Source organism: Ursus arctos, unplaced genomic scaffold, assembly GCF_023065955.2.
Source record: "Ursus arctos isolate Adak ecotype North America unplaced genomic scaffold, UrsArc2.0 scaffold_2, whole genome shotgun sequence".
NCBI classification, from domain to species: domain Eukaryota; kingdom Metazoa; phylum Chordata; class Mammalia; order Carnivora; family Ursidae; genus Ursus; species Ursus arctos.
In genome coordinates, this window is record NW_026622874.1 from 54,708,122 (window position 1) to 54,728,791 (window position 20,670).

Genomic DNA, 20,670 nt, shown 5'->3' on the forward strand with positions numbered 1-20,670 from the left:
GAAATCATGCCTCTGTTGGGTTATTGTAATTTTCCATTGACTTGTCTCAGGACAAGGAATGTAATAAGAGGTGCGCCAGAGGATCTCCTGCACTTAAACATACTCCTCCTGAAGCCATTGTGTAATAGCAACCCGATTTCCCCTTGATAGTCAGGATCATTCACCCTAGCCAGCAATAACCCCCTTCTCTGCCTACTGATTCACTGCCATGAGGCAGTCTCAACTTGCAATGTAATGGACTATTGCTGTGACACCTGATGGAAACATTCCCCTCTTAGGTCCTAAGACTTCTATGCTAGCAGAACACAAAGTTGCAGAGGCTAGAAAAAAATTTTTTTCTGTTGGATGATCACTAAGGGTGACAGAGAGAGGAGCTATCCAATTTCTGTCTCTTGATTCCTGGACCTGTGGATCCTGGCTATGGGAGAAATAGACCTATGTATTAGTCACCCATTCAGAGTATGTATTGCATCCTGGAAGATGTTACCCCAGCTCTGCAAGGTATTGTCACCCAGCTGGCATCATAACAGAATCTTTAAAAGGCATTCCACTGGTTTCTCAAGCCAGCTGCTTCGGGATATTGGGGATATAATAAAAACAGTGAATTCTTCAGGCATGAGCCCATGGCCATGCTCCGTTTCCTATAAAATTAGTTCCTTGCTTAGAAGCAGTGCTGTGTGGAATATCATGATGGTGGAAATGTGTGCTGTAAGTCTACCCATGGTGGTTTTGCCATAAGTATTATGAATAGAGAAGGAATATGCATATCTGTAGTGAGTGTTTATTCCACTGAGATAAAAAAAACACTGCCCCTTCTGTGATGAAAGTAGTCTAATTTAATCAACCGGCCACCAGGTAACTGGCTAACTTCACCCCCTCCTCCTGGGAATTGTGGTGTCATTGGGGGAGCTCAGTAGTGTTCTCTGCAGTTGGCAGATTAGCCTTGGTGAGTGTTAGCCCATGTTGCTAGGAAGATGGGTAGCTGGAGAAAGAGGCCAATATCTTTAGCATGAGTCATCTCTGGTGAGTATTCACACGGGACACAGCTATCTCCACATGCTGTGCTCATTCAGGGAGACCTATTCACATTCTTCTTGTCATTAATTTTCAAATCCTGTTCCTTCTCAATCCTTGATCATTCAGCCAAGCCATTAGCACCAGTCTGTGAATCTCTGTAGATCCATACTTTACACTCTCTTTGTAGCCAAAATAAACAACCAGGTGCACTGCTTAAATTTCCGCCCCCTGCGGGATTTTCTCTTGGCCACTGTTCCTTCAGTGCCACCCAGTGTGGGGCTGTGGTGCTGCTGTGGTCGACTGCTGCGTGGCGGGGCCAGCATATTGTGCAGAACCAACTGGAAACTAGGCTGGCGGTTTTTATTATATTTGTCAGGGGGTTTCCCTGGGAGTCCACAGACATGGATGTAGACAACATAAGCAACGTAGCAGGAGTGTGGGTCAAGGGGCAGCTCTGCTACCTGCACATGCAAATGGCCTTGTACCTTCAGGACTTGCTCAAGTCTCTCTAATATATGATGTCACTTCCATTTGTTGGTGGAATGTTGTTGTGCGAGGCCAGGTTTTATTGGCTTGTTGAATCAGACAACACCCAGGTCACATTGAGTGGTAACTTGGTGGCCTGTGGTCAACTGTTCAGTCTCTCCTGCCTCCCCATGGCAAGCCAGAAGGTTCCCCCAAAGAGAATGGTTATCTACAGAGGATGGCATAGCTTTGCTCCAAAATGTTGAAAATTTGCCTTGTGATTTACATGTTGGGGTCCCCCAAAGGCTCAGGACTTGATTTCTCTGTAGCCCAGTCTTCAAGCAGCAGGGAGTTTTCTGGGTTCCAGTGGTAGGGTAGCTTGTCGACAGCCCTAGACCTGTTACAGAGCCCTATTTTTCTGGCGTCTATTTAAAAACTGGCAAGCTTTCTGGTTATCTATACTGGTAATGAAGTGTATTTTACTTTCAAAATTCATATCCATGGTGTCTCCTTTTTTAAGGGTTAGAGGGACCAGATGTAGCAATCTGTTCTTCACTCTGGAAGAGATACCTTGACAGATCCCAGACCATTGGATTCCCAGGAATTTCACTGGGGAAGCAGACCCCTGAATTTTTGTGGGATTTACTGCCCGCCCTCTGGCACACATGTATCTTACCAGGGTGTCTCGAGTAGTTGTTAATTTCCTGCCTAGCTGATCCAGGCAGCATAATATTATCAATAGAATAGACCAGTGTGATGTCCTGTGGAAGGAAAGGTGATGAAAGTCCCCACACACTAGGTCAGTGGCTTTTGCCTCGCAGAGGACATTCGGCAATGTCTGGAGACATTTTTGGTATCACCAATCAGGGGCAGGCATCTGGTGCGCAGAACGGCCCCCTTCAGCAAGGCCCCAAATGTCCGTGGTGCTGAGATGAGAAGCTGTTGTGGACTAGATGATGCCATAGGCTGGAAGTTTGAAGCACCCTGCGGTGGCATAGTGAAGAAATCGCAGACTGCTTCAATGTTCTTTACTAACTAGTAGAGAGAGAAAGCATCCCCCACCACCTCCCCCCCCGACCCCGCTCAGTGACTGACTACGTACCAGGTGCCAGGGTTTCATTGATTTGACCCAGCAAGGAAACCACATCTAGAGTGACAGTTGTAATTGGAATTACCAACTGATTAAGTGTTGATAATTTACGGTCATTTTCTGAGATTTCTCTTTCTTCTGCACAGGCCAGAGGGATGAGTTGAATGGAGTTGTGGGAATTGGCCGTCACTGCATCTCTGTGGTGGCATTCATCCCTGCCGTCCCTTCATGAGGCAGGATTGCCTTTGGTTTAGTATTTTGCTAAGACCATGTGTTCTGATCTTTCACCCCTCCTTTCCTGGCATTTTAGCCCTTATATTCATTCACAGGCTAGGGAATGAGAGTTTAGGTTCTGGCACGTGCTGAGTATGTAAATTCCAACTGTGTATTCCAGAACTGAGGAAGTAACCACAGGATGGATTTGGGGGACCTAGTGGTTCCACTGTGAAATGGGCCCTGTCCAAAAGTTCATTTATCATCTGATTTCCTTAAGCTCCTGCTCTGACTGGTTTAACACAGTGGAGTTTTGGGTCTTGAGGAATTATTGTTAGTTTGGAGACAGTTTGGATTTTTTCCCCCACATCCTCCAGTGCATGGTCACTGTAGTAGATTGCCACAGTTCCCTTTGGGGGAGAGCTAGGAGGAGGATTTACAGTATGCGTTTTGGGGTAACTAGGATTGTGTTTCTTCAAAGACCCTTCATTCAAGGGTCTCTGGGCCTTTGAACTAACTCACGTCTGGGAACTGTTTGAGGGACTATGTCTATATTTTGATTTAAGTCACAGTGGGAGTTGCAAAAGCACCTGACCTAGACCCAGAGCATAACATTTCTACTTTCCAAATCTTGCGCAAATTTCTCATGGCCAGCAACTCAGAACCATATTGGGAAGGGAATTTGGGGGGAAACATTGCAGCTTAGCTACGTTGACAGTACCAAACCACCAGTTATGTTGAGCACAGAGACGTTGTTATTACTCATGTTGACCATGGGTAATTTGACTTTTCAAACTGATCTGTGTTGCTTATATATACTCATGTCAGTTACTGCCTCAGTTGATTACTCATGTGGAATAGCTAAGATCAGGGCTACTCAGTGTGGCTGTGTTAAGTTCAGGAGCACCATTCGCACGGATTAGGTCGTATAAGGCGTGCCCCAGAGCTGCACAACACAGCAGCCTTGCTAGGGTTAACATGTGACTCATGTGTGACCAACACATGACAGGGATATTCCTGGCTTCCGATGATTTGAGCTCTTTTTGACCAGAATGTTAACTGGTGATGTGCATTTAGAAGGTTGCAGCTTTTAATAACTACTTTTGCAAGGAAGTAATATTGTACAATTTGTTTAGATAGCACATTGGAGATTTTTTTCTCTAAATTTTTGGACGGTGTTCAAAACGGTAGCTTTGGCAAATGAAATGATTCTGAACATAGTCTCCCCCCTCCTAAAAAATGGCTAAAAATCTATATATTTTATTACATGAATATTTGGAACAATTGGGTGTGTATATTCAGTATTGAACTTTGTGGTGTGGGTTTTCACTCTCTTTAGTATGTAAGCGTGTTAACGGTCCCATGAAAACCAGACATCTAAGTTACAGTTAAGTAAACGGTTGGCAGGTAGTTGTTTCAAATTGAGGTAACATTTACATACAGAAAAATGCACAGACTTTTTTGTACAGTTCAGTGTGTTTTGATAAAAGTATATATCATTCCCAATAGAGATAAAGAACATTTACATTATTAGCCCCAAAAGTTCACTTCTGCATTTTCTCATCAGCACACTCTCCCCAATACTCAACACTGCTTGTTTCTCTTACTACAGATTAGGTTTGTCTGTTCTAGAACTTCGTTTAAGTGAATCAAGTAATGCGTTGTTCTTACATCGTTAGTATATCTTGTCTGTCAAACTCATCCATGTTGTATATATCAGTAAATTATTTTTGTTGCAGAATAGTTTTTATGGATATACCAAAATTTGTCATCCACTTTCCCGTTGATGAACAGTTTGGGGTTATTAGGGATAAAGCTATTATGAACATTCTTGTACAAGTCTTATTGGACTTACATTTTTATTTGTTTCAGGGAAGCATGTAGGAGTGGAATTGTTGGGTTATAGCAGAGACATATTTTTAACTTTTTAGGAAACTAAAAAAATATTTTCCAAACCAGCTGTAAAATTTTATACTCCCACCAGCGACGTATGAGTGTTCTGTTTTTCACCAACGTTTGGTGTTGTCAGTCTTTTTTATTTTAGACACTCCAGTGGGTATATAGTGGTAGCTCATTGTGATTCGTGATTTACTTTTCCCTACTGACTAATGCTGTGCAGTTTTTAGTATGCTTATTTATTTATTATGCGATTTGTGTATATTCTTTTGTGACATGTATGTACATGTCTTTGCCGATATTTAAGTTTGGGTTGGCTATCTTTTTGCTCTTGGTTTGGAGGAGTTTATAAAAATACATTCTGGATATAAGGTTTTTTGTCAGAAAATATGTCTAAAATTCAAGGAAGGGTCCAAAAAAATAAAATCCAAGGAAGGGTCACAGTTGGAGATAAGCGTTTGGGAGTTACATGATATAGATAATATTGAAAGTCATGTGACTGAGTAAATTCACTTAGGGAAAATGTGTAGCTAGATAAAGAAGGGAGTGCCAGTACTGCAGTGGACTGAATTGACTTGTTTCCTCCCTTTTTGCTACAAACAAATATATAGGCTTAAATATAAATTTTTAAGGAGCGCCTGGGTGGCACAGCGGTTAAGCGTCTGCCTTCGGCTCAGGGCGTGATCCCGGCGATCTGGAATCGAGCCCCACATCAGGCTCTTCTGCTATGAGCCTGCTTCTTCCTCTCCCACTCCCCCTGCTTGTGTTCCCTCTCTCGCTGGCTGTCTCTATCTCTGTCGAATAAATAAAAATAAAATCTTAAAAAAAAAAAAAGTTTAACAACTATGTAACTGAGCCTTAAAGGAGGCAAAAATGAAAATAAATCAAATCCGGAATGGCGAGCATGACAGCCCTCAGGGTTTTTGGTTCCATCGTAAGCATCTTGAAATAAGATTCCACCATCCTCATGGGGACAAGAGATGTGGCATCAACACCACCTGTCCTAGGGGAACTGGAAATGAGCCTCCTATATGAAGCTCAAAGCCTAGATAGCTATATCTCCATGCAAAGGAAACAGAAAAAGTGTTACTCCTGGTTGAGGGAGCTGCCTGCATCTACCTAATGCCTAAAGTTTGAGGGGGAAAAGGTTACTTTAAAGAAATCAAACAACTCTGCTGTGTGTGGACTAGAAACCCCAAACTGAGAAATTAACATAAAAATATTTTTATATCTTCGGTAGAGTCTGGAAGAAACAAATGAAAAAGTGCTTAGTAGAATTACTTTCAAAATCTGTAGATCGTAGGACTGTCACACACACAAAATTTTACGACTACATGAGGCAACTAACCATCTTTGTGGTTGAGTTAATGAATGCCAAAAAAAAAAAAAAACAGAGAACAAACACTCCAAGAAGTAGAAATAATGGGATAATCTGAATGTAAGTTTGTTTGAGGTAATTTTTAAGGCAGGAATAAAAATCAGAATGAACAAATGCAAAGAAATTAACTAGAGAGCTATATAGAAATTCTAGAAATGAAACACATAGTCATGAAAATTGAAAACTCAGTAGAATGGCTAAGCAGCAGGTTGTACCTAAGCTGAGGATGGGCTCGATGGACTGGAATGTAGATCTGAGGAAATGACTTAGAATGAATCATAGAGAAATAGACACTGAGAATATTAAAGAGCAATTAAGAAACATGGAGAATAGAATGAAAAAGTGCAACTTACACGTAATAGGTATTTCAGAAAGAGGTAATGGCAGAAATCTTTGAGAGGCAATCAGTAGAGTTCTCATCAACAATAAGAAATATATTTAAAATGGGTAACACTTTTACATAATATGACAAAAAATAACTATCAGCCTCAAATTCTTTTCTTAACTAAACAATCCTTTAAGAGTAAGTACCAGGGAGGGGCGCCTGGGTGGCACAGCAGTTAAGCGTCTGCCTTCGGCTCAGGGTGTGATCCCAGTGTTCTGGGATTGAGCCCCACATCAGGCTCCTCTGCTGGGAGCCTGCTTCTCCCTCTCCCACTCCCCCTGCTTGTGTTCCCTCTCTCGCTGGCTGTCTCTCTCTGTCAAATAAATAAATAAAATCTTTAAAAAAAAAAAAGAGTAAGTACCAAAAAAAGGTATTTTCAGACAAATAAAGACCAAGAGTTTTCTACCTACATACCCTTACTTCTTAAACTACTAAAAATGTAATTGAAGAAGAAAATAGAATTAGAAGAAAGGAGTTGGACGCAAGAGATTAGAACAAGCAAAGACATTTCAAGTTGATAAATATAAACACTGACTGTAGAACTAACCAAGCAGTTGCTTGTATTTAGAATGTTGGGAGAAGAGTGAACAGAAATGCTAGATATGAATAATGTGGAAAACAGCAGGAGAAACATTGAAGCTGAAACTTCTGAGGTCTTGGGTTGCTCGGGAGGAGAATGGGAAATTATTTTTTAAATTTAAGGCATATTATGCATTTTTAAATTTAAAAGAAATCTCCAGCTTGGAGAAGGGAGGAAAATTAAACTCAATCCAGTAGAAGAAAGAAAAGGGAAACAAAACTTAGGTAAAATAATCAAAATAAATATAAGAGGATTAAACTCTCCTGTTTAAAAGAAAGGGTTTCTCGGCTTATGTAAAAACTAATACAACCTCAGTACAACTATTTAAAAGTGACTGAAGCTGTATAATTGAAGAAAAAGGTGATAAAAACGTACTATATTAATGTTAATATCAGACATAAGGTAAGTAAATCATCAAAGGTAATATTTATTAGGAGCTATATTCAATAATCTGTAAGTATATAACAACATGGCCCCCAAAGATATAGAGCCCCAAAGAAGGATTTTTTAAAAAATTGATAGATGGTTTTTAAAAAACATCTGTAATAATAAAAAAATTAGAACAGACAAAAATTGATCAGACAGAAAAAGTTTTATTCAGTAGACATGTATAGAATTGTATACTCCAGACAGAATGAATATACTCCTCTCTATGAACATATACGGAATATTTCAGCCGAAGTACAATGAAGATTAAAATTTATAACCCTGGTTGTACATATTAGAAAATAAGGGGCTAAGAATTAATTAGCAAGTTTTAGAAAGAAAACTGAATAGGTTCAGGTCAGTTTTGCAACTTAACAGGTTAAGCAAAAGGAAAATAGAAGGACAGACATAATGAAAATTAGAGCAGACGTTAATGAAATAGAAAAACAGAGGAAACTGAGAGAAATCAGTAACACCAAAAACTGGCTCTGTGAAATGAATAAACTAGAAAGGGGTGTCGGGGACAGGGCCCTGGTGCATGCCAACATTTTGTGCTGGAGAAGAGGAGCAAAGGACACTGAAGTAACTTGGGAGGAAAATCTGGAAAGGGTCAACTGTGTCACAGGCGACTTGGATTTCTTGACAAGAGGTAGCTGGTAACCCTGACAAGACTGGTCCCAGGGAAATGATGGAGACAAGTCTGGTTGGAGTGGATTGGAGCAAAGCTTGAGAAGTGGGGGCAGCAACTTACAAACAACGGCAAAACCTTTTTGTAGTAAGTTTTTATGTGTAGGGAAGCAGAGAATTAGACTCGTAGTTGGAAGGGGGGGGGCGTATGGTCCTGAGAGAATTTTCTCTTTTAAAATGAAATACAAGGGTATGTTTATACGCTGTTGAAGTCCATTTGAGAGGAGGAATTAACGAGGCAGGTGAGCACGAGGAAGTACAGAGCCAAGCCCTGCACCAGATGAGACCGAATGGGAGCCAGAGCCTGGGAGGTGGTTTTGGCCTTTGCTAACAGCAGGGACCTTTCATGAAGTTTATGGATAGACTGTAGTTTTGATGTGGGTTGAACACTGAGCAGCTCTGCAGTTGTTTCTTTATTCTTAATGAACTGTTATTAAACAAAACATCGGTTGGCAAGTGGGGCTATGAGAGAAAGGAGGAGCAAGCATCAGATGAAATGTTAGAGAGGGGTAAGGTGAGTGTGCCCCAGGGGGGAGGGTCGTCAGAAGAGTCCTCATTTGGGATTTGAGGCCAAAAATGTAAGTGCAGTCAAGCCGCCCACTTGCACGTGTATCGGTGTTGCGCGGGTAGGAGCAGGCGTGGGCAGGAGCCCCGCGGGCTTTCACACCGGGGAGGGTTTGCCTAGCACGTACGAGAGAGGGAGTGGAAAGCAGGGCAGTGAAGGACATTGGCAGGGCTGTAGTTGGAGTAGAGGATCCTGGCGCACCACCTGGATGAGGAGCAAAGGGAGGCCATGGCAGGAGTGAGTAGTAGTGAGCCTGGGGAGGGCACGTGGATCAGAGGTTTTAAGGTTGAAGAAATCTCTGAATATTCCAGTGCAGGGTATTGGGGACTTGGGGACAAGAGTTAACTGCATCAAAAAATGCGCTGCATGTTCTGAGCTTCAACTTAGGATACGGGAAAAGCAAAAAAAAAAAAAAAGTCACAAAGAACAAAGCTGGGAGCGCAGTTTGATTATAGGATTTATTTCAGTGTGTGACAAGATTTAAGCATTTTCTGGAAAGGTCCATACCATTCTTAAACATATGGTGGAAAATTTTTCTTAATATTGTGTGAGTTATAATTAAGATCTGCTGGAATAGTGTAGACAACGGTTACAGACAAGTGGTTAATAAAAATTGGACGGGGGTGAAGGAGGAGACAGCGCGTTAATGAATAAAAGATCAAGTACTCTGCGTTTGGAGTTTGGCCAGGCAGCTGTTAATTGTGTTCTTTTTACTTCTGGATGTTCTAGATTTCAGAATTTCACTGGTAAAATTTGTATAAATAAATAAATCTAAAAACCTTTTAGAAATGGAATGAGATTGCCAACTTTTTGTTTGTTGAGTAAGTGGGGAAAACTCACCATGAGTTATCAACATAATTATTTAAAGAAAAAGCTCAACACAAGTTTGAGTACAAGGACAAGACCTCAAAATAAAGGCTGGTTCTTTTAAGAGAGAACATTTGACAATCTTACACTGACGTGCATTTATATAGAGACCCAAATATATTTTCATCATCTTGCTCGGGACCTGTGTAAACCCGCGCGGCTGCATTTCAGAAGCACCTGACTTGGGAGCAGTTAGGCCGGTGCCTTTTGGGGATACTGCAATCAACCAAAACAGTAGCTAAGGTAGAATCTTAGCCATAACGAGTGAAGGAATTTGAAGGGCCACGTAGAACCCTGTGAGGATTTCCATCAAAGGGTCAAGATCCTTTACAAACTCCCACCTCCCCCAGCCCAGTTACATTCAATGTCTATCCATATCCCTCCTTATAATTCTGCGTTTAAGTAGGTAGCTTGGCCAGAGGCAGGCACTAGGCTAAGATACAAATGTCTTGGCTAATTTGGACAGTCCGTCAATGCTGTATCTGCAGAATGTGGTTCATAGTGTGGCGCTCACTAAATGTCTGAGATGAACTTAAATGAAATGATCTCCAGATGGCAACTCCTAACAGTGGAAGGAAAAATCCTTTCAAGCAGTAATATACTTTTTTGATTTTGGTGAATAGTCAATAAAACCTGCAAACACAACGAGGAAAATTCCTTAGAACAGATAACACAAATGCCTGAATTATTTACCTGAGTTAATCAGCTGGGTAGTAACGGCTCACATCTATCAAGTGCTTGCAGACGACCTCACTGCGTTGTGTCTCAGTCATCCCTGTACTCCACAAGCATGCATTGAGTTCCTCCTTGGTTATTCTGGGCACTGCTTCTAACTAGGCACAAGGGATGTAGAGCTAAATAAGTCGGATGCATTTCTGCTGTTACAGGGGAAGTCATATGAAAACAGTACTTTTCTAAAAAATAACATAATTTTAGATAGTCAAGCCATATGAAGAAAGTAGTGCTGAAGTGCAGAGAGAACCCGTGGGAAGCCCTCTTAGAGACGGTGCTCAGAGAATGCCCCTCGTGCAGTTGGGTGACAGTTGCACTAGCTCTTTGAAGGAAGTACTATCGTCACATCTTTTTCCATGTGTCGTGACCCGGGAATACACCGGTTAAACAACTTGCCCAAGGTCGCACAGCTGTTGAGTTGCAGGGCCAGGGTTCAAGCCAGGCAGCCTGACTCCAGAACCATTTCTCTGTATCGTCATTCCGGAGGCTGTCGAAATGGATAAGCAAGTCATGCTTTCAATGGAAATGTCTTATTTGAACCCAGCCATTTTTTGCTTTAGAAAACTGATAATCCGGGGCACCCGGCTGGCTCCAGTGGAGCATGCGACTCTTGGTCTGGGGGTTGTGAGTTCAAGCCCCACTTTGGGTGCAGAGAGTACTTTAAAAATCTTAAAAAAAACAAAATGGAACACTGATAATCCTATTGAGGTAGACTGACTCCTCTCCTTCATTGTGTGGTCTTCCTTTTGGCCATTTCACTGTCAGTCAGCACCTCTTGTAGACCGCAGCAGCAGCAAAGAGAAGGGCTACCAAGTAAAATGGATTATGTGCTTATTTATTACAAAAACATTAGCTTGGGGAGTGACGGAGCAGAAACCATGGCATTAAATGGCTTTTAATTAACCTGGGGATTTAGTTTCTCTCTATTCTCTATGACTTAATACAAATACTTTAGAGGTTTTTTTTCATGATTTTTTTTTTTTTTTTTTTTGGTCCCGAAGTTCTTTTTGTGGTTCAGAGTGAAGCTATATTTAACTAAAGATTGTGTGTAGTTGCAGGAGTGTCAGAGACCAGATCGAGGGAGCCCAGACATAGGCCTCTGTGTTTTTGGACGTTTGCTCATCGTTCCACACGAGAGCCTGTTGTAGGACAGGTATCTTATACAAAGTGCTTTGCTTGGGGTGAGACAAATCAGCACTTTCTCTGCCCTCAGGGGACATACAATTAATTATTTAGTCATAGTGATAATTGCTGGAAAGCTGAAAGTCCAGATGTATATGCAAATTGTTTCCTATATATATTCTCTAAATAGGTCCCATATGGTACAAGGTGGGTAAAAGAAGATTTACTAATTACAGCTCAGGTGGCCTGAGAATAACTGTTTAATGTTGGAAAACAACGCTAGCTGACGGAAAGGTAGCGCCTGGTGTAGTATACCTATCTTACTGATCACTATATCATAGCCAAACTGTACTAGTTTTCCCACTAACCTTGACTATATAGGGCCATTTCTTAAAATTATGTTTACCCTTCAGCAATTAATATTTCTCAGTTAACAGATTATCGATCAGTATTTGTTAAATTAGGGAGCCTGAGTGGCTCAGTCAGTTAAGCATCTGCCTTCGGCTCAGGTCATGATCCCAGGGTCCTGGAATCGAGCCCCGCATCCTCAGCAGGGAGCCTGCTTCTCCCTCTACCTGCTGCTCCCCCTGCTTGTGCTTGCACTCTCTGTCTCTGTCAAATAAAAAAATAAAATCTTTCAAAAATATATTTGTTAAACTTTACAATGTAATGTTGAAATGTAGTGGTTTCATCTTATTCCTGAGATAATAGTATTTTTTTTCATCTGTAAGATAGTTTATTCATATACTAAAGAGGAAATTCTCAAAATACTTTCCTCTTATTCTCTTTCTCTTCCTTACAAGATTGTGGGGTTTCTGTGTTTTTTTTTTTTTTCTTTTTGGCTTTTTTGCTTTTTGTTTGTTTGTTTTTGAGGGAGGATAATTCTGCTTGTATTATAATTTAGGTCAGTACAAAGCCATCTATTTTATGCAAAAGGATATAAAATCCCAAGCGTGTACCATTCTTTTATATTTCAGTAAGGTATTGTTTGCAATAGGACTTGCATCAAGAATGGAATAGATGTGAAAAATGAGTATAATTCAAGGGTCAAATTACTACATTTTAGTCACATCATTCAGATATTCTTCCATTTCTTGCTCCTTTAAGCCATAGTGTAGATGATCAGTTTTCTTAGCAGTAACCATCACTTAGAACCTGTGAATGTCTTTAATCACCTAACAACTGATTGCATTTGATGTCACATCAGTGAGGTCATTTTACCAGCACCCCGATGTATCTGGAGAATACAACTTTAATACTTGCTGTGGGGAACTGGCCCACAATCTCTCAGCTTGTTGGCATTGTCCTCCATGTTCTGGAGGAATAGAAGGAAGAGAGAGTGCTTGTATTTGCTCTCTTCTGTGAGGTTTGGCTACTTGGTGAGCCCCTGGTCTTGGGTCTACTGCAGAGGGGTACAAGAGTGTAACTGGGAGTGGCAGGAGGCAAAGGCCAAAAGTTCTAGTGGTGAACTCCGCCAGAGGAGAATGCCCATGTCACGGTGAAAGAGACCAGTGGGATTTCTCCTTGTGCTTGTCCTTAGGATCCGTCATCAGATCTTTTGATGTCTTCCTCTTGGCGTCTTGCTTTTGGCTATCCGCAGAGTCTGCCCTGTAAATGAGCTGGTAAGGCACATGTTCTCTGTAAGCACTCAGCTCCAAAAGGAGTCCTCCCTCCCTCCATGCTCCAGTATCTAAGCAGAGCTACAGTGTGGCAACCTTGTATATAGAGTTCAGCCTTGGAATGGGGAGATTTATCTAGACTTTCTTTTTGCTCAAGAAGAACGCGGGTGGATTCTCTTTGATTTACCTTTCCATTTAGTGGAAACAGAACTTGAACTGACAGCCAGGTATAAGCGTTCATGGGTTCATGGTCTCTTTTCAGTTCTTCCGCAGCCTGAGAGAAGTAGTGAGTGGTAAGGGGATGAGGTTGTGGGGAGGTTGGGACAGAAGGGAACAGATGACCTCAGGGAAAGTGTATGTTTCTTAGAACAATTTTACTGAGTATTAAGGGTTTTAGAGTTACATCTAGCCCATAGGGGAGTGCTCCTTGGATTTTGGTCTTTTAAAAATGAGGAGATTTACCATCCTTTTTACTAGTTAGGAAGTTGAGTTGGGGAATGTTAAGGTGATTATACCATGTGATTCTTTTTTCGGGAACCAAATAGTAGCCTTCTTGCCATTTCTCCCGTGGTCTGCCTAGGCATCTGGTCATTACTGCTCATACGTAGGGGTTGTTAATAAGACCCCTCTGAAACTAGTCAGTTACCATTTTTTATTTAGTTTGGAGTTCGAAGAATGGGGTGCGGCTACATTAATATACTATAACTTGTTTCTTTTCAGCTTTATTAATTATGGCAGGTTCTACAGAAGTAGTTATGCTGTCATTCTATTTACCCTCAAAGCTGTACTTCAAATTTTAATTCTTAAAAATACATCTCCATCTATGTTTATAGTAATAAGCCTCTGAGTCTGAATGCCAATAATGCAACTAATTGTTAGATTGAATTTTTGGTAAGTTATTCAGCCAGTCTAACGTAATGTATAGCCCATAGTGGACATTCAGTAAATGCTGCTTCCCTCTTTTCTTCACCTGTTCTCTTAGATAAAATGTTTTGGGACGCTTGGGTGGCTCAGTCAGTTAAATGTCTGCCTTTGGCACAGGTCATGGGATCAAATTCTGCATTGGGCTGCTTGCTCAGCAGTGAGCCTGCTTCTCCCTCTGCCTGCTGCCCCCCCCCGGTTGTGCTCGCTCTCTTTCTGTGTCAAATAAATAAATAAAATCTTAAAAAAAATTTTTTTAATCAAGTGTTTTAAATTGCTTGTTTTATTATACTGTATAGTTAATATATGTGCCTATCGAACAATACTCCAAATACTAAAAAGTTACATTAGGAAAAGACATTGTTCCCTCTAGTCCTATTTCCACATTTCCCAGTTCCCTAGTTTCCTCTCCTTAGCCAGAACTACTTACGCTGTGTCTCTTGTGTAATCTTCTGGGCATATTCTGTGCTTATGCTTATTGAAGTCTGTGAGGCTTCTACGTGTATGCACGTGCACATTTACAAAGAGTATACCATTCGTATATAACCAGTCCCCTATTGGGGGACATCTGTGCTTGTTTTATCTTTTGCTGTTACAGAAAGTGCTGCAATAAATATCTTTGTATGCATTTATTTTTTAAGCTCATTTGTCACTCTGTAGAATAAATAACTGGAAGTAAATTTTCTAGTCCAATGATTATAGGAATTTCTTTAATAATAGATGTTGCCAAATTCCTTTTACGTAGAATTTGTATTAGTTTTCACTCTGATCCATGATATATGAGTGTTTGTATTTGTACTACAACTTACTGAACAGTGCTGTCAACCTCTAATCTTTGCTAATCTGATAAATGAAAAATAGTATTTCATTGTACTTTTAATTTATATTTAACTTATGATTGACTGTGCTTTCATATGTTTAAAAATCATGCATATGTCCTTTTATGTGAACTTTTTATACCTATCCTTTGCTTATTTTCATTTTCTCATGAGTATTTTTTTGCTGATTTGTCAAAGGTTTTAGTATTAAAGAATTAACCATTTGTGTGCCACATGTTACAAATATTTTTTTTCTCAATCTATTATTTATCTCTTTACTTTGATTTAATGAGAGTTTTTAAAAGAATCCAGTGCATTGTTCTTTAATTTTATGGTATCAAATTTAACAAAAAAAAATTTATGGCTTCTGTTGTGTGTCATTCTTAAGAAGCATTTCTCCTACTGAGACTGAAAAATAGTTGCTAGCTTATCATTTCTTTTTTCTAGTGCTTACTTTTATGGCTTCTTTGTTTTTGTTTTTTGTTTTTACATTTATATCCTTAATCCTTTAAGGAGTTATTTTGGTGTACGGAGTGAAAATCAGTCCTAGAGATCCAACTTAACTTGTTGTTATAATACCATTATTTCCTTATTGACATGAGATACTAACATTGACTTTGACGTATCACTAATTCTCCTTTGTATTTGAGTTTATTCCCTAGACAAACTTTGGTAAAAATTTTGTCACCTGGAAATTCTGTACAGTTTCCTCTGTCTTTTATTATTTTGTCATTCATGGGTCACAATTTAATTGTAATGATTTTCTGGTTATCAGTAAATCATGATTCTATAACATTCAACCTTCTAGAACAAATCTAGAAATAAGTAGGAAAATGTTCCATTGTACTTATTCTATATCCAGCTGTTTTATATGTAAACATAAAGAAGAGTGACCTGCAGTGATTCAGAAAGTGTATCATATGCACACCTACCTGAAAAAAAAATCGCAAACTAGAAGAAAACAGCTCTGAGAAAGAGAAATACAGGGGTATAAGAAACTGCTGTTGAATAACGTAACCAGTGAAAATCATAGATAATTCAAGATTAATTCTAATAATGTGACTATGAAGTTTAATTGCATTATATATATATATTTTTTAAAGATATTTATTTATTTGACAGAGAGAGAGACAGCCAGAGAGAGAGGGAACACAAGCAGGGGGAGTGGGAGAGGAAGAAGCAGGCTCATAGCAGAGGAGCCTGATGTGGGGCTCGATCCCATAACGCCGGGATCACGCCCTGAGCCGAAGGCAGACGCTTAACCGCTGTGCCACCCAGGCGCCCCTAATTGCATTATATTTTATTTATTTCAGACAGAGAGAGAGAGTGCGCGTGCGCGCACACAAACAGGGGGAGGGGCAGAGGCAGAAGCAGACTCCCCACCGAACAGGGAGCCTGATTCAGGGCTCCATCCCAGACCCTGAGATCATGACCTGAGCGGAAGGCAGATGCTTAACTGACTGAGCCACACAGGTGCCCCATTTTAATGCAATTTTTAAAAACATTTTAAAAATAGAACAGGCACATGTAAAAACAGGGACTTCTAGGTGGCTCAGTTGGTTAGGCGTCTGCGTTCAACTCCGGTCATGATTCCAGGGTCTGGGATCGAGTACTGAGTTGGGCTCCTTGCTCGGCTGGGAGACTGCTTCTCCCTCTGCTTGCTCTGCCTGCTCTGCCTGCCGCTCTGCCTGCTTGTGCTCTCTCTCTCTCTGACAGATAGATAGATAAAATCTTAAAAAATAAAATAAATTGAACAAAAGCAGAACAATTCTTGATGATTTTTAATAAAACATTCTATACTAGTTGCACCTGGCAGCTGTCCTTCTAGTATCTCTAATCCAGTCCCCCATGCTTCTGACTGCAAGTACCTGGACTTCGAGCAGCTTTCTTCTTAGTTAGTCTTGCCTTATTATTTTCTGACGTTGTCGAGCCCTCCAGTATATTGGCCTCTACTTCTCCCTATCCATCATCTCTTTCTTGTCTTCACCTTCTTCACTGTCCAGCTTAAATTTTATGATCCATCACTTCAGTAACTCACCAATAACTGAGCTCGTGTTGCTGCTTTTTCTCTGATGGTACTTGTTTATGAAACACCAGACCAGGATGAACTCATGCATCTGCTTCCTCAGTAACCTGCCTGTGGGCATTTGAGCATTGCTGAAGAAAATGACACAATGGGACAGGTGAGAGCCACGATAAACTCGTGGGCACCATGCTCATCTAGACTTGTCAGTACTGCCCAGTGGCCCCACTAGACTACTTTGGGTAACTCATTTTTTCCTCTTTCTACAGAGATTATTTCAAATCTTTGCTACTCTCTGCAAACCTGTGTGGCCTATCTTCACTCTTAGCAGATGACTTCAGCTCCAGTCACACAGAGAAAGTAAAAGCCAGCAGAGTAGAACTCCCTCAACTTCCTATTACCCAGTGTTTGCGTGTTTCTACGTCTAGACCTGAATTCTCTTCCTTCCTGCTTCTTATAGGGAAGAAGCGTCTTTCTTCCTGCACAAGGGCAGTCTCCGCGTGTGCTCTGAGTCTTTCCCCACTTTGCGTGAGCTTTATCTTTCCCTTCTCCTGCCTCATCAGTTTCTCTCTCTCTCTCCCTGCTGGATCCTTCCCTTGGGATTTAAACAGGCTCCAGTCTCTCCCATCTTAAAAGAAGCATATGAACAAGAACCTCCCTCAAGTGCACCCCTCTTTCTTCCCCAACGGTTGTACTGTTGCCACGTCTTCAAGGTCAAACTTGTCAGGGGCATTATCTGCTCTCACTACCTCCATTTCATTTCCCACTGGCTCCACAGCCCCCTGCACCTTGACTTTTACCCTTAACATTTTTTAAATTACCACCAGTAGAATAGACACAGGAGAAAATAAAGGAACAAAGAAAAGCCGATGAATATAGGAAAAAATACAGGAAACACACAAAACAAAATTTAAAAACACTCCAAATATGTCAGTAATTACAATGAACTTGGAAGGTTAAACTGTACAGTGTGATCTACTTCCTTAATAGTCTAGAAAAGGCGAAAGCATAGTATCAAAAAGCAGATCACTGAGAGGAGGACATTGACGGTGCAGGCAGGACACAGGAACCTCTCGCATGATCCCATGTTTTACATATTGATTGTTGTGTTTCCTGACTTTATGTTTGTCACAACTCATATTTTATACTTAGGTTTGGTGAATTTAATTGTGTTATTTATATCACTGTGAAGCTGACAAAAAAGAAATTTAATAGAAAGCAGCATAATATAATACTTGGCTCCCAGTGAGTTTGTATTTACAAGTCATACTCATGTAAACACAATACTTTTTAACTGAAAATTGATTATATTGCATTAGGAGGATGACAGGAGGGGAAAGGAAGCTAGAAGATCTTAATCCTAATTGACCGTTAATAGGAAATTGAGAGAATGTCTAAGACTGATGAACCAAGAATTAGCAATGAAAGCAGTTTGTTTAGAAACTACTAAGCAAAAATTGGAAGGAAAAGCTAAAGGAGGAGACGCTGGGAGGCAGACTTGCGAGTCTGGAAGCGTGGTACAAGGCACTGATGTTTTGTTAATAAACCTTTTAGAGTTCCTTTACAGCTTTGACCACATGCCTATATCATTTTAATAAAAACTAATTTTAAAATTTGGAGCAGTGCACTGCTAGAAATAACTAGAAAGACCAGAAATGGGCATCGAACCCAGCTTAGTTGAAGGGAGAGTGGACGCTCTGATGTGATGGACAGCTTTTCCAGGAAGGTCACATTTGGGCTGAATGTGAAAGGGTGGGTTCCGACACACCAAGTGATTCCTGCAGAATGTCATTCGTTTTTAAGGATGTTTCCTCTCTTGTAACTTTGTTAAACTCAAGCAGTGGGGCGCCTGGGTGGCGTAGTCGTTAGGCGTCTGCCTTCGGCTCAGGGCGGGATCCCAGCGTTCTGGGATCGAGCCCCACATCAGGCTCCTCCGCTAGGAGCCTGCTTCTTCCTCTCCCACTCCCCCTGCTTGTGTTCCCTCTCTCAGTGGCGCGCTCTCTCTCTCTCTCTGTCAAATAAATAAAATAAAATAAAATAAAATAAAATAAAATAAAATAAAAACTCAAGCAGTACTTCCAAAAGATGCTTTATTGATTTATTGCATTTTCTAGGCTTATATTCTTGCTGGCCATGGAAAGATGACACAAATCTTTCCTTTGCATATTCTTCTTCTTAAAAAGCATTGCTGGTCTGTCTAGCACTATTATCATGTTGAGTGCGAATGTTTGATGGGATATTCTTATCCTGTTTCTTTTTTTTCGGCTTATCACTCAGTGCTACTCCATCTTTTTCAGATTTGGTGATATAATGTTTCTCTTGTATAAACTTTTCCTTCTGGGTCATATTCCCAAGACTATAATGATACTTCTTTAATATGTCGTTGTGTGATATTGGTGAAGATAGTCTTTTGGTTGCTTAGACTTCTGTTAATAAACTGTATTGGCCACCTTTTTTTCATTGGTATCATTCTTTTAAGGTTTCAAAATCATACCCATTTCTGGGGGCACTTGGGTGGCTTAGTTGGTTAAGCCTCTGACTCTTGGTTTTGGCTCAGATCCTGATCTTAGAGTCATGGAATTGATCCCCACATTGGGCTCCCCACTCAGCAGGGAGTCTGCTTCTCTCTCTCTCTCTCTCTACCCCCCCCCCCCCCGCTTGCTCTCTCTCTCTCTCAAATAAATCTTAAAAAATAAAATAAAACATACCTATTTCTGATTCCTAAAGCTGAAAGGTCACTTATAATATTGAAGTTTGAAAAATTATGGGGTTACTCCTTAAGGGCAGGCAGGGTCACCCTGTTGTGCAGCGCTGCCTTTTACATTCCTGCAGTGCATAGCAGGGTAGCGTCGGAAAGTTTTGGAGGCATTTTATTTTAATAATGACTGTCTTATCAAATCTGTTGACATCTCATTGAAATAAACTTTAATATATAAAATAGCTTTTTTTCTATTGGTAATTTAGGTGGGGTACTTACAATAAAAGGCACTACTTGGTGGGTCCATTCATGGAGCAACCACTATTGGAATGATGAGGAAATGTAAAAGATACAGTGCTTTACCACTTAGACGCTCACAGTTTGGTAGGAGGTAGTTTAAAAAAAAAAAAAGGCAATCACACTGTAAGGTATTTACTGTTGTATACAGAAATGTCCTGGGTGCTGTAGGAACACAGGAAGAGAAACCACAAGCCTTCTATTTTCAATAAGCATTCTTTCCTGCAATTTAAAAGTCTTTGCCATTCATAAAGCTGCTATTTTCACTGAAACCATTCACTATTTTGCCAATTGAAGTGAAAATTCACCTTGAAACACTGAAATTGGGGAAGGAGGGAGGCATTATTGTACAATAACATAATATAATAAAGGAAGCATACCAGTTGAGAGAATTTTTCTGCAACTACACTCAGATTTATTGTCTGGCTCCTCACAGAATAAGCATTAGTCATTATTAGTGCTATCTTCAGTCGTCCTTCCGTACAAGATGTGGCTGTTTTTTAAATTGTCCTTTGATAAAAATCCAAAGTTGTCATTCTAAAGAGAACTAAAATAATACCTGTGTACAGTTTTTCTGTAAGGTAGTTTGATACATAGAGCAACAAGGATGTTGAGAAGAGTTCTTTTCCTCTTAGTGTTTTGTGTGTGTGTGTGTGTCTGTGCGTGTGTGTGTGTGTGTGTCCGTGTGCGCACGTGCGATTCTTCTTTCGGGAGAGTGGAGTTAAAATCTCTAATTGTGGTCATGGATTTATGTACTTTTTTCTTTGTTCTGTCATTTTTGCTTGTTGAAACTTGAGTTACAAAGCACATGCATAATTATATTTATGATTGTTCTGTTTGCCCTTGTATCATTATGTGGTGTCTCTTTTTA

At 40.4% G+C, this 20,670-nt stretch overlaps 1 protein-coding gene across 2 annotated transcripts in view; it reads left to right on the forward strand.

Moving 5' to 3' along the window:
* MARK1 (microtubule affinity regulating kinase 1) overlaps positions 1-20,670 on the forward strand; it is a 113,957-nt gene that overhangs the window by 20,033 nt on the left and 73,254 nt on the right. The gene's annotated exons all lie outside the window — the stretch shown is intronic.